Here is a 12,198-nt window from a genome sequence, read left to right on the forward strand (position 1 = left end):
AAAATATTGTCTTAGTTTTTATTTACATATTTGCTTGTTAAAATGTTGTAGTATGAATATTTCATGTTACATCTGAGTGCCACATTAAATGCCATAATGTCTCTTTATTTATAATATGTAACCTTATAATGGGAGTATGAATGATTTTCTAGGTTTGTTAATATTGTATAGAATAATAACTGAACTGTTTAGCTCGTGTTTAAAGTGTTTTATCTGTTAGGCTGTCAGATATGCGTACAATGTGATAATCATACTTGTATGTATCAGTCTGAAATGTGTGATGAGTTGAATGTTTGCATATGTTTTTGTGGAAACATTTTCTTTACCATGTCTCTGATTTGTGATTTAAGGTGACCTGTGGAAATAGGAGACACTGGAAGATAATCGGGAAAACGCAGATGAGCCAGTTGAGGTCGAGCCAAAGTAAAAAAAAAAAAAAAAAAAAAAAAGAGAAGCACTGAAAGTCAAAGTGGAGCAGCTGAAGAAAGTTTTGAGCGGAAAGTTAACCGAGTGAGACAGGAGTTCCTAATAAATATACTCTACTCTGTGCTACCTCTGCCTCCCCTTTTCTTCTCCTTTTGCCCTTCTTCCCTCTCTTTCAAATTAACCGTGTGGCTTTAATACAATGTGTGTCATGCAGGTTGCCCTGGCGACTCTTTGATCCTGTTTTCCAGTCTCTGCCTCTGGGGCAGACGTGCTTCTCTTCAGTCTGCTGCACACCAGCTCTGGAAGCTGCTGCAGCCCTGAGACAAACCATGGGCTGCTGCGCTCGCCTCGCTCCCCCCTTCTCTTCCTGTCGCTCTCACTTTCTCTCTGCTTTTTGAGTCCTCTTTATCTCTCTCTCCTTACTCTCTCAGGTTCTCTCCATCTTTCTCTCTTACTCGCTCTGCTTCCCTTTGGTCACGCCAAAGCAGGCCTCCCTCAGCATGGGCATCCAGGATGCCCAGGGGAAGCCAAGAGGCCAGGACCTCAGCGAAGCAGCCCTCCCGGGAGAAAGAAAGAGAGAGACAGGAGACCTCTCTCTCTTTTTCTCTTCCACTCCTCCTCACTCTCTCTTTCTGTCTGATTTTTATTCTCCTCTCCTCCCACACGTTACCTGCTCTACCTGTTTAATTGCTGGCGTCTGGCTCTTCTCTTCAGAGTTCTTTCTCTCGTCCTTGTTGGCAGCAGACCCATCGTGTGGTTCACAGATAAGAAGTTATATTAGTGTTGTTGTGTGGTAATACAGTCCAGATTTTTTAAATCAGTCTGTGCATTACCAAGCAACAATAACGGAGACATGACGTTTATTTACTGTGATGGATACAGTTTCTCAAGAAACCTTCAAGTCTCTGCAAGTTGATTTTTCTTTTTAAAACGAATGGTAATTAATGGCTGCCTGGAAGGGAGGAAAAACGCTCTGACAAACTATGGCAAGCCTAATTGTTGGCAGTCATATAAAGTGATGGTGCGATTTATAACAAAAGGGCGAAAGATGCAGAAATGCCAGCGGCGTCCTGCATGTAAAGAACGACTGAGCGAGACGTCACACAAAAGCAAATTGAACTTACCGCAAACAATTTTCCCAACATGCAAAGCTGCAGCCTCCAGCATCGTTTATTTATCATTTGTCTTCTTGGTTTTATGACTTTCTGGCATGAAGAGCGCTGCATTCACGTCATCACTAGTCTTCTTTGCATTAACGACTTGGTTACGGTGTGTACACACACACACACACACACACACACACATGTCACAGTCAGTGAGATCACAGGAAATCTTCCATCAAGTGTGGATTGGATTTAGACAAATATCAACATTCATGATCTTATCAGTGTTGGAAGTAGACTGACCACAGAATGAATGAAGCCATGTGGCTTTTTAACAAATATTATCCTCACACTTTTGCCACATTTGATCTTTTCCAGCACGAACCTCAGCGTGAGTCCTTTCCCCCAATAATCACCAATGCTTTTTATTCATTTATTATCTGCCATCTGTATTTCAAGTAGCATCTAATGATCGAAAAAGCAAAGAGAAGAGCAGCATTCAGTGTTCCACATAAATCCACATAAATCCAAACAGCTGCAGTTTCAGCTGTGCAGACTACAAATGAATGAAATCGCATTAGAGCTGCAACGATTAATCAATTAGTTGTCAACTATTAAATTAATCGCCAACTATTTTGGTAATCGATTAATCGGTTTGAGTAATTTTCTTAATAAAAAATGCACAGATGTACTTATCTACTTGTATTGGAAAAGACCAATTGAGAATACTGAGGTTATCGGCTATATTGATTTTAAGAGTTTGATCAATTATCAATCTTTGTTTTGTATTTGCAGACATATGTAGAAATACTATCTGAACAGATCGTCATTCAAGTCATAATGGCTAGACATGTTTTAAATCATTTCACAGCATTGGTGATTGATGAATGTCCCCTTTCCAGCCTGTGTGCTTTAACAATGTGAAAACCAGATTACAATAGAGCTGAAACAATTAATGGATTAGTTGTCAACTATTAAATTAATCAGCAACTATTTTGATAATCGATTAATCAGTTTGAGTATTTTTATAATTAAATGTGAATATTTTCTGGTTTCTTTCCTCCTCTACGACAGTAAACTGAATATCTCTGAGTTGTTGACAAAACAAGACATTAGAGGACGTCATCTTGGGCTTTTGGGAAACACTGATCAACATTTTTCACCATTTTCTGACATTTTATAGACCAAACAACTTATTGATTAATCTAGAAAAATGTCTGACATATGTCAAAAAAAGGTTAAAAAAAAGGTTAAAAAAGACCAAAAAAAGGTTAAAAAAAAAAAAAAAAAAATGTCCGGAAAATACCCGAAAAAAAGTCAGAAAAAAATGTCCGGAAAAAGTCAAAAAAAAATTCGACAAATGTCTGAAATTATTTTTTTTTTTTTTTTTAAATGTCCGAAAAATTTGCAAAAAAAGTATAAAAAAATGTCTGGAAAAAGTCAGGAAAAATTTCCGAGAAATGTCTGAAAAAAAAAAATGTCTGAAAAATGTTCGAAAAATTTGCAAAGAAAGTCTGAAAAATGTCTGACATATGTCAAAAAAAGGTAAAAAAAAAAAGGTCAAAAATGTTCAAAAAAAAAAAAATTCCAGAAAATACCCGGAAAAAGTCCGAAAAAAAAGTAAAAAAAAAAAAAAAAAGTGTCTGGAAAAAGTCTGAAAAAAATGTCAGAAAAAAAAAATTACTGAAAAATGTCTAACATATGTCAAAAAAGGTTAAAAAAGTCAGAAAAAAGACCAAAAAAAGGTAAAAAAAAAAAAAAAAGGTAATCAACAGATTAATCAACAATGAAAATAATTGTTAGTTGCAGCCCTAGACTACAATAATTAGTACAAGAAACAAAAAAAAGTCTGCTTTATAGTATATTTATAGTCGAGCTCTTCATATTTTAACAAGTAAAGATAACATTATAATATTTTCTGTCACCTTTTTAAAGGAGTTATGAATCCATACACTGTGATGGACAACACATGATTATCATGTTGTTACTTTATCAGTGTGAGATACACGTTTCTTTAAACCTTTACAAACAAACATGAAACTGACTAAATAAGTATTCGTGGTGGGAAAATGTAGTTTAATTGCATCAGTGCAGCATTTCCATTTTTTTTCTCAGAGCCGCTGACGGTACGTGTTTGTCTCTGTAACATCAACAATGAAAATAATCTTTATTTGCAGCCCTAAATCGCATGTACCAATATTCTTGAATTTGTTTGCATTGTTTTTAACCTGACAAAAGGTTGAATCTAACCTCGTAACAGAATAAACTGTGTTTATATAAAGCAAAGTTATATGAATTTAAGTGACTTTAAAATTGTTTTGGCCCCTTTGGTTAGGAAACATTCATTTAAAGGTGATTCATTGGAATTTGAATATTTTGATGTTCAGTATAGTATGTAATTATAATGACAAAAATGTGCCACATACATTATAACGACCCACCAGAAGTATAAACAAATGCGGTCACACACACAACAAAATGAACCCTGAGAGCTTTGTGAAATGCAAACGCGTGACCCGACGGGGAACCTAACTTTCGTTTACAAGACAAACAAAATGCCTGTTTTCTTAAACTCTGCAAAGAATGCCCCTTTTTCTCTCTCTGTCTTCTCCCGTCCAGCGTGTGTGGCAGCGTTTCTGCTGATAAGACCCTGCCAGGAGGTGGAACAGATGTTGCCCTGACATCCATCTGGGCCTCGTACCCCTGATCTGCCTCCCACAGCCGACGCTCCACGCAGGACACCCCACATTCCCGGCCCCTCACAGCGAGGGGGCTGCTCCCACGACAAAAAAGGCTCCCCTCCTACGGATCCTGGAGCCGTGACACAGCACAGACATCAGCCTGGATGCTGCTTTCATTCATTGTACATGTGTGTATCAGACTGGACCTCTGGGTTCATGAGAGGTGTTTCCTCTTTGTTTCAACACTCACACACACACACACACACTCCCCTTTGAAAAACAAATACAAATGACGGAAATGCTTCGATATGATGTAAGCTGGTGAGGAAATGTTCTCTGGACCAAATAATCATTTCCAGATATGAGATTTCCAAAGAGTCTCAACATGTGCAGCACTTTGACATTCTGACTGGTGTCACTCGACCAGCTTACTGGTAGTTTTGTTTATGCTGAAGGATGCGGAAGGTGTGAGCGCCAAGTCGTGCAGTTGATGTCAACCTCATGATGTCAGTTTTATTTGAATTTAATGGATTAATAGCAGCTGTGGATAAATAGTTGCATTTTTTAGTGGCCAAACCATATTGAAACAGTAATGGAGCACGACATGGTTCGTTTCCTCCAAAACCAAAATGACAAGTTTTAATTAGTATGAATCTACTTTTGCAGAATCTAAAAGGTTGTTAGACAAAAAAAAAAAAGCTCACAACACATCTGGAGCTCTAAGTAACAAAGCAAAACAGATCTAATAAAATAGTTGTGAAATTTATCAAAACCTTGCCTGGTATGGACTTCCTCTCACCAAAGCAAATAAAACTTCACTTTAACTTTTTGTTTTACTCGTCTTAAGTTGTCAACAATCTTTGTTATTAAAAATATTTGGTGATTTGTTAGTGACTCACAGGTGTTTTTTGTTTTATTTTACCAGCATCGTGTTTTCAGATGTGCAGCAGAAGATTCCTCAGAGCTGACGTCCCTGACGCTGAACATCGTGCATGTGATCCTGCAGGTTTGTGGTCGAACTGGAAAACTAATGAACGGTTCAAACGTGATAGAATCTTAAGGAGTTACACCCCGACTGAGCAGTGAGCAACTCGCAACACGCCGCAATCATCAATACATCTAATTCATACTCAACTCAATTTTTAAGTTTTTTATTCTTATCCTTGCATACTTTTCAGCTTCATTACATCTGATGTAAAGATGTAAAGATCTCAAGTATATTAAATTAGTCTCAATATATTTCAATTTAATCAGAAGTGGAAATTGAGGATGTTGGACAGCTGCCACAGTCATTTCTTTCCAATCAATCCTGTTTGGACCATGAAGGCTTTATTCACACTACTGGTAGTTCAGACTTTCTCATCATCACTTCTCATTCGATTTTTCTTAACGTAAGAATGAATTAACTCTCACAAATGTGGCCTGCTGAAACTTGCTTGCTCTGCCTTCCCAAACGTCATTCACAGCCTCAGATTTATGAACAAGGATCTTCAGGGATTCAGGTCTGAAAAACTCCTCCTGCAACTGATCAACAGCAGGTAAATCTTAGTGGATGTGGAGTTTCACAGATGACAGAGACTTCAGTTGTAGTTTTTCTGTCTTTTTATGTACTATAGTGTTGAACTTCTGGATCCGTGTCTACATTTGATCAATGAAAACTTTTAAAACTATAAACAATAACATAGTTTTCCACATGCGGATGATCACTGCTGTAAATAAATATGCTGTGCTTTGAAAGACTTTTCTAAACTGACTGAAGATTTCTACCTTTAAATAGAAGTATTCAGAGTCTTTACTTAAGCAAAAGTAGTAATACCTCAAGTTAACTACTCCACTGCAAGTAATTTATAAATTACTTGCATTCAAAGTCTTACTTACGCTGGTTTAAATAAAGCTAATTTAAACTACTTAATATTCTGTTGGATAGTTTAATCTACAACGATGCATTATATTTTATGAGATCATATATTTTGTGTGTAAAACATTTATCTTTAAACTATCTAGAAACTAAAGCTCTCAGATAAATGTAGTGGACTATTAGGTGCAATATTTGCCTCTGAATTTTCATGATATGTAAATGTAAATACTCTCGTAAAGCACTTAGACTATTTGTGAGTTTGAGATGAGATGAATATGATCCTCGTAGGTTTCCTTTGGACATTAAAGGAGCTCAACTTTTGTCCTCGAAAAAATTGAGGAAACCACGCTGTGCAATTCTCCTCCGGTCCTTTGTGGCCACCTAAACGCCTCTTGTTTTTTCTGCGTGTTTGAATGCCTCGTCTGTTGGGTGACTTCCGTGGGATTCCAGCAGGCTTGTCACTCAGATTGTTTGTCCTGGGGACGAGATCTGTGTGAGTCCTGTTTCTCTTCCTCTCTCCTCGAGCCCTGAGTGCTGATGGAGACCCGCATCCCAGGTGGCCCACACATCAAAACAAGGGGGATTGCGGCTCTTGGTTTTCAGACAAACATCACTCACTTTCTTTGTTGTCTGAGGGACAGGGGGCATGGCGGTTTATCTCCAGAGGATCTCCCCCGCTATCGCCTTCCACCGGCCCACCGCCCCATCCCACAGGAGCCGCTAAAAGCAAATGTCAGTCAAGGAGAAGGCGTTGCATTCCTTCAAGAGGTCAATTAGTGGTGGCCACTGAAGGATCTGTTGCATCTTTAAGAAGAAGACTATTTCAAAATCTTCCAGTCCACTCCTCTGGTAATTCTTCTTCTCTGTTTTATGATGACACCTCTGTCACGTTGCAGTCCATGTTTTGAAGATAACTGCTCCCTGCATACCTACCGCACACAGCCCAGTTCAGTCTACTGTGAGTTATTTGACGCTGAGCCTGATTCACGACGTGCCGCATATGAAACCCATTGCTCTCTCAGGCCGTGTGATGGGCGGTAGCAGCTCGCGGGCGGAGCAACTCCTAACCCATCTGTGCAGGTGATTCCTGCTCCGGCTATACGTCCCCTCCCGGCCCATAAGGAACACGGTGTCTAGGGGGACTTTTATGAGCATGACCTTAACATGCCCGTCTTGAGTGGTCTAGACTCAGCGCTCCGTTTACTAGAGTCCCCGTCCCGCTGATGTCTATCAGACTTTTCACTTTTTACTGGTGATCTTCTCTTGTCATAACTCTTTGAAGACGGACAGGCGTGACGCTTTGACCATCCTGTTTGTGGACTTTGTAGAATTTACTGTCACGGCTCTGAAAAACAGGGAATAACAAAGAGGAGGGCGCTGACATGCACTGCCTCTCTCCGCAGGACAGTCAGATGAACATGTGCAGCGTGCAGCTGTGGTGTGGCTGCACTCTGAGAAGGTGGTGAGGCCTTCCAGCTTTAAATTGATATCAACGTGAAGCATGAGAAAGGGCGGATCTGGTTGGAAAAGTGTTGAAGGGAATGTTTTCTATGAGACGAGCTGAAATTAAATTAGAGTTTTGCCTCGAGTGACATTATTTTTTACACTAACTGACTTTAATCGTAGTTTTTTATGAGCTTTGGCCTCTGATGACTCCCATAACGAGCCGACACAGTGAATGTTTCGCAAGAAGCCACAGGTGATTATTCAGTCGCTAATATGTAGTAAATATTTAATGTTGCCTATAAAGATCGGCCTTGTATACATTACGGTCTGTTTGGTGTGCAGCGCGGCAGCGAGCCAAACACCGTAGGTGGATTAGCTCATTGAATCCAAACAGTTTACGGGGAAAGCAGCTCCAGTGACGACACTATGTGGGCAGCTTGCAGCTCTCAAAATACAAACGTTCCGTGTGAAAGCGAAAAAAAGGAGAAAAAGTGAGTCTTTCACAGGAACAATCTAGTAAACATGGTCGCCGCGCGGAGAGAGAACACCTGTGTTTTACCAAAGTTTTGGCACAGAGCAGTTTCATCACTGCCGGGGAGCCATATTTGGTCGAGTGCAAAGTTAATGTCGCCCTTACAGCGATGACAAAACACACCCTGACTCAGGCAGGAAACTGCAAAGTCGGTCACAAATAAGATGTGAGTGGACAACAGAAACAGGAGAAGGTGCACAGCGTGGGGCCGCGATGATTCAGCTCTGCAGGCTGCAGACACAAACACGGGTTAGATAGTGGGAATAAGCTTAGAGCTGAAGCCAGAAATAGTGTTTAAGGTGTTGAGGATTAGGGTTAAATGTCAGAAAGGTCAAGTAAGGGACCAGTTTAGATTGGCTTAGAGAGGTTAGCTGGAAGGATGAACAATTGGTCAACTGGCAGCTAGACTTCTGAATCTTTTTATACTTTTACAGTAACCAATAGTTTACAATGTATTTACCTTTTAATGTTAAAAAACCTGACCCCAGTCGCCTATTTTTAGTGAGTTCATTCACAAATAAATCTCAGTGTAGCCTTTCATAAAAGGTTGTGGAAATTTAGAGACAATTCATGAATCAGAAAATGTTATTTTGACTCAATGTGAAGAAAAATCCACAGATTTATTAAACATATTAGTTATTTTAACGACTACAAAACAGATGAAGTACAGGACAAAATAAACCCCAGGATTAAAAGCAAATTTATAGTAATAAACAGTCTCCACATGACATCAGTTCTTAAATATTTTCTTGGTTTTGAGAATTATGAAATGTCTCCGGTCCAGTGTTTTGGGATTACATGGCATTGCTTGCTCAGTGTTTACTGTTCTGAGGATTGAGCCTAAACATCCTCTAATAGGATTAACCAATAGGAGAAACCCAGAAGAAGAAAATATGTCTGCTCTCTTTACTCACTGACCAACAACTCTTTATATGAAAAAAATCAAAAATGTATTTTCAAACCGTTATTTCTCCTCAATTTTCAGTCCAATCCAGTGAAAATATTTTCACAATAAAGTAACTTTTGACCTACCAATGTTCCTACTTTTGACTGAATGATGATCTGTTCTTACAGAGGTGGATTTTAACCTTATTTACAATTTAATTTCAGTCATTTTGATTCAAATTTAATTTTTAATTTAAAATATAAGTATAATTTTTTAAGTTTAGTTTTGCTCTGATGCTCACAAATGCCACTTTTTGGAGTTTGGATTCCACTGATAATACAGAGGCATTGTACCTGCATGTTAAAGGTTAGACTTAATGACCCGATTACATGGTTGTATCAGGTCTACATCAGATAAAGAGTGCAGTCAACAGTTCCAACAGTTTAAAAGAGTCACGAGAAAAAAACTAGGCAGCAGCACGTCTGTAGTTTAAACCCTTATCATCCTTTAATATTCCCATTTACCTTTTACAGGCTCTGAAAACTTGGCTTCAAATGGTCATTATTTCTCTAACATTGATTATTCATTTGTAAATACGCAACAATCAAAGTAAATAAAACAACTTTAGGTATGTTTTATTAAGAGTTTAACAGCCTCAAACTCATCTAATCTGCATCATCTGGACTCTGTGTGTGAAGGGTTTGATTAGACTTGATAAGAGAGTGACCAAACAACTAATTGCCGGACAGGCATTTGTGACATCATCATTTTCCATCTTAGTCCCGCCCACTTCAGACCAATAAAAAGAGCACAGAGAAGAAATTGAATACACAAATATCTCATGTGAAATAACCAAAAACTGCTCTGACTTTGAAAATGTGTGTGTTCATGTGAAACCCCAATCAGAAGCTGAGTGAGAAAACAAGTTTTCAGGACTTTTAATGTCTCCTTTAAAGGGACTGTTTGTAACTTCTTACACGTATAAATCAATCCAGGTCGGTGTCCCTTGCGCACTCGCGTGTGGCTACGCTGTTCAGACCCAGACTCCAACACAAACTACACGGAAGCACCAAAACCGCAAAGTTATATCTAGTGAAGCCCGTCTTGCAAAACAGTGTTGCCGCGGTCGGAGGACGCGGGGGAGACCGTAGCTTTGGTCTCCAGGACCGGAGTTTCTGGTGTACTCTGCTCCTCTGCCTGCTTGCCTTGACTTACAGACCGCGCTCATTCTCTCTCTTTCGCTCCACTCTCATGTGCATGCCAAACACTACACACTGCAGAAGAGTTAGTTTAGCTCTGAGAATATCTAGTGAATGTACAGTGGACGTTTGTGTAGAAATAACTGCTGCAGCTCCTCCAGACCAACAGAGGTTTCCCGTGTCTTGTGAAGTGACGGGGCTCCGCAGAGAGAAACGTTATCGTCTCCGACCAAAACTCCGGTGTCTCCCCTGTTCCCTCTGACCGCGGTCGGGAGGCTGAAGCAGGAAAAGCCAACACTAAGATCAGCATTGATTCATGGAGAGACCTTCGTCTGGTCAGCTAACATTACTGCCAAGCAGCTGAAATATAGAGTGATATTGTGCTTTTAGCTGACGCTTGTCGCCTCACTGTTTTGAGCGATGTTCGTTCATGTCTATGTAGAGCGAGCACAAGTGCGATCAACGTGACGCTGACTGTCGTTGACTTGACGGCCACAGGTGTCGCTGTTAACAAGCAATCTCTGATTCTTACAAATAGTCCCTTTAAGTATCTTTAAACTTGAAATCATCTTAGAAATAGTAGTAGAAATATAAAGTAGCAGAAATGGAAATACTCAAGTAAAGTACAAGTATCTTGAATTTAGTATTTTATGTACAATGCTTGAGTACACTCCACCACTACATTTACTTATAAGTATTTTTACAGTATGGTATTGCAACCTTTACTTATCTAAAGGATCTTGATATTTCCTCCACCACTGATTAGTAAACACATAAAATGGATGCAGTGTAAATTATGTTTTAGTCAATACAAACCAATGAAGTATATTTGCCATAATTTAGTTGCATACATTTTTGCAGGTTATTTTAATTTATATAATTGATTCATACTTCATACTAACAAACTACGACTGTAAAATCAGTTTTAAATGTGCAAAGAATTGAAATTTAGAGATTGAATTTATTATTTTTATGGCGTTTTTTTTTTCTTCACCTGGACAAAATGAAAAGAAATGATGTCCTGCATGTTGAAGGAGTGATATTCTTGCGTTCTCCTCAGTCTGTCTCTCGTGTTGCGGCCCAGCGAACAGCCCCCCACCCACCCCCATAGCCCCTCTGAATCTGCCTGGTTCACATACACAAGATTAAGTAGCAAAAGTGACATCCAAGACCAATCGGGCCACCCAAGAGAACCGCAACCAGCGGAGAGGCTGTCAGAGCCCCCTTTTGCAACATTAATCTTCAAGCCTCTCCTGCACTGCCAACTCACATCTCCTTCAAACAGGACAGGGAGGTTGAAAACTGAACTTTTCCCTCCCTGAAGGTTTTCTCCTCTCCATCAATTAACTCTTTGGGGGACAATTCATCGTCACCCGCCATGTGCCAGACAACTTCAAACACTGGCAAAATGAATTACTTTTCCAGACATTTTTAAAAAACTCGCCTTTTAATTTGGCAACAAGGAGATTAGTGTGGACATAAGTTCAACTTGTAATCGACCCAAAGGCCTCAGCGAAAGACATGTGAGGCAGAAATCACAAGAATTCTGCTTTAAAGTGATTTATGCCTGAGAAAAGTACATTTAACTTGTCTGTCGAGGGCTGTAGAGACGTTTCTCTGGTCTGTTCCACCCATTAACAAGATGTTAACATTCAGCAGTGGAATTTATCTTAAACGTCAGAGTGCTGCTAAAATAGACATCGAGGGATCAGCATGCTAACAGCTACTTCAACCACCTCAGCTAACTCCTTTGTCTTCTTTGCTGACCAACAGCATCTTTGATCTCTTTCAGGAGGACGACTCTATGGTGTGTGGTGGGGGTTATCCTGACCTTCTGGGGGGGTCCAACCTGATAGCGGTGTGAATGGGAAAGCAGAAAAGATGAATACAGCAATTGATAAATAGCGGAACATGGGTGTGTTATGCTGTGGATGCCTTCAGTCCCAGGAGAGGGCCTTCCTAACCCCAACCTTTCTTCTGCCCGAGACCTGAGAAGCAAAGGGGGACGTCGCGCCATCCAACAGGGCTCCTTTGAAGAGAGCGACGCTGAAATCAAGCAGCATGCCT

Source organism: Sebastes umbrosus, chromosome 8 (assembly GCF_015220745.1).
Source record: "Sebastes umbrosus isolate fSebUmb1 chromosome 8, fSebUmb1.pri, whole genome shotgun sequence".
Lineage (NCBI taxonomy): Eukaryota > Metazoa > Chordata > Actinopteri > Perciformes > Sebastidae > Sebastes > Sebastes umbrosus.